Source organism: Macrobrachium nipponense, chromosome 1, assembly GCF_015104395.2.
Source record: "Macrobrachium nipponense isolate FS-2020 chromosome 1, ASM1510439v2, whole genome shotgun sequence".
In the NCBI taxonomy this organism is placed as follows: domain Eukaryota; kingdom Metazoa; phylum Arthropoda; class Malacostraca; order Decapoda; family Palaemonidae; genus Macrobrachium; species Macrobrachium nipponense.
This window is the reverse complement of record NC_087200.1, coordinates 13,001,893-13,005,002: the sequence shown is the minus strand read 5'-3', so window position 1 is coordinate 13,005,002 and position 3,110 is coordinate 13,001,893.

Here is a 3,110-nt window from a genome sequence, read left to right as displayed (position 1 = left end):
TGAAGCACGTTTTACTGTTAATTCAGTGTCCTAATGATTTTGTCTAGCTTTCTTTTCAACTCTTCCACACTGTTGCTGTTTACAACTTCTGGTGGCAGTTTATGCCACGTGTCACATATCTTGTATGTAAAGAAGTTCCCACAATGGGATGTGTTGTATCTCTTCAGTTCTAGTTTCCATCCATTATTTCTTGTAGAGAGATGTAGTGATAGTTGAATACCACGAGAGAGAGGAAGTAGTGATAGTTCAATACCACGACTGAGAGAGAGAGAGAGAGAGAGAGAGAGAGAGAGAGAGAGAGAGAGTAGGGGGAGTGGGTGGGGGCCACATGGAGAGTAGAGGGGTGTTCGCGTTAATCCGTGAAATAGACTCTGTGGCCGAAGTCTTGACGGGTACTTCTCGGTGTGTTTGTCGGTATCGTATATTAGACCAACCATGAGCAATTGGTCCTCAATTTATTTTCGTGGTGGTCGTATCACGAACGAGAGGAGAAGACGGGAACAGATATGATTAAAGGAACGCGAAATTTGGTTTCGTTATGCTTTGCATTTTTTTAAAAGTCCATCCGTCTCCTTGTACCTCAGGTAGGTTCTGCTTCAGCAGTGTACAACTATTCCTTACAGCAACAGCAGCAGCAGCAACAACAACAACAAAAACAACAACAATAATGAAATAAAATAATTATAATGCTAATAATAATAATAACGGCATCCACAACAACTATCACTACTAAACTCCCACTGCGACCTCTCAAGACAAATCATCTAAGGATTTCAACGCTCCATGCAAAAGTGATCCACATTTCGCGAGCGGTAATAGGCTTTCATGGAAGATTATTTAACGCTCAAAGAGTTGATTCCAGCTGTAAATTGGCAATGAACTATATTTCCCTCGTGCGTCTGGCAGCATAAAGTAGCCTTGTTCTTGTTCTTCTTCTCCTCCTCCCGAACGTTATTTGAAGACACTTATCTGTGAAATTAAGTTCATTAGGACCCCAGATTGGTCGATATACACCTAATTGAGGGTAGGAAACGACCTATATTGTGCATTCCTCCAGATCTGAGACTCGATTCTTCCATTTCACGCTGATTAGGCTCCCTGATGGAGTCTATTTCAGGGGTGGGGTGAGAGGGGCTGCGAGAATCTTGTCAGGGAGACTTTTTCGTGGATTCAAAAACGTATACAGTAAATGAAGAAAGGGCGATGTATTAAGCGCGCTCTTTTTAACCGGTTAGAAATGGCACAATTGTAATCACTCATATTCAAGGCGAAAGGATTTCACTGCCATAAGTTCATCAAGTAATAGATGACGTTCCAGGCTAATTATACGATACTGAAGGGACGTATATAAGAGGAGAGCATCCACAATTTGAATTGTTGTCACTAATACGAGCACTTTTATAGTTTCAATTACTTCTACAGATTTCAACTTTTATTTCAAGTAGGTAGCTCCACTTTCAATAACAATTATGAACTCGACTAATATAGAGTAATTTAATGTTTACAAACTGGCGAGGTTTCACATATTACATGTAATGACATATGATGAAATTTATGGCTCAGATTACGTGAAATAATTACTAGCTAAAGGATGACAGGCCTTGTCACAAAGTTGACCAACCATGGCTAAAATCATATTTACTTATAACTTATATGGCTCCAAAATATAGAAATTGACAGAAATGCGCGGTAATGAAGGACTGAAAATATTCATCGAACGTATTTCAAGATTCGTAATACAGTCACTTTTCAGAAGGAATTTTGAATGCTTTGTACGGATCAGTTCTATTTTTAACAACGGACAAATCATCCCCCTACTATTTATTTGATCTGCAGCGTTTCATCACCTGGGCAAGAATCTTCCCCGTACTGAACAACGCAAATCTTTTTGACTGCGCATCAGTCAACACTTCTTTTGCTAAATTGAAGGTTGTAAAAATATATTTAAGAAACCTCTCTCTTTATAAAGGTTTGTTCTCGGAATTAAGTGAACCGCACTTTCACGAGCTTCGACGCATTCATCAGTCCCGTTAGGAGAAGGAGAGGAAGAAGAAAAGAATACGAGGGAGAGTGCCTAGCACTTACCACGAACTTCTGAGTACCCAGATGTGCTCAGTAAGTATTACCTGTGCATGGGATGTCGTCTTTGCCAATTGGACGTGTAATTGATAGGCTCTTGAAGCAGACCCCCTAATGATGAATGTGTTTGACCCAATCTTCATTTTTTCTCCTCTATCTGTTTCTTTATCACTCGGATTGAGACCACCGACGTCTCTCTTTGTGTGTCTGTCTGTTTGCAAGCTTCTCTCTCTCTCTCTCTCTCTCTCTCTCTCTCTCTCTCTCTCAGACGCACATTTATATGCACATACACACGCACACACACTCACTACTACTCATTTGGGTAGGACCATCAATAACTTTCTTACTATAATGCTTTGGTTTTCAGGTTTTATGTGAGGAGTTCTATCAATTATGTATATATATATTATATATATATATATATCTATATATAGATATATATATATATTATATATATGTCTATATATATATATATATATATCATATATATATATATATAGTATATATATATATATATACATATATATATATATATTCTGCATACTTAGCCCCCCGATCTCTGGCCTTATCAGGGTCTCACGTGGGAAGTAAGGTTCGATTCTCTCAAAACCACGATTCTCCTAAGATGATTGATGGCTGTCAGAGGTACCACCACAGACGCATATCTAAAGATTATGCTTTAATTTTTCTTTAAAGACCTCAACACGAACTTAACCTTAATGGAAGCGCCAAATAAAACGTGTATAGGGTCCTTCAGTGAGGTATAATGTTAAAATGTTTTAATGTTGCTTTTATTAATTTTCTACACGAAGTTCACTGCATGAGAGACATATTAAAGCTCGTGATGCATTAATTGAATTAGGGGTGTCAGTTATGATATTGATGCTATTTATAATATCTGCCTTTGTACGGCTTTTCGCAGATTTAACCTCTTTCCTGGAGTTCCGAAATGAATCTGTTTCACTGGCTTGAAATCTACTACATAATTATGTAGGTGTCAGGTAATCAATCTGTCTATATCCACCATTAAG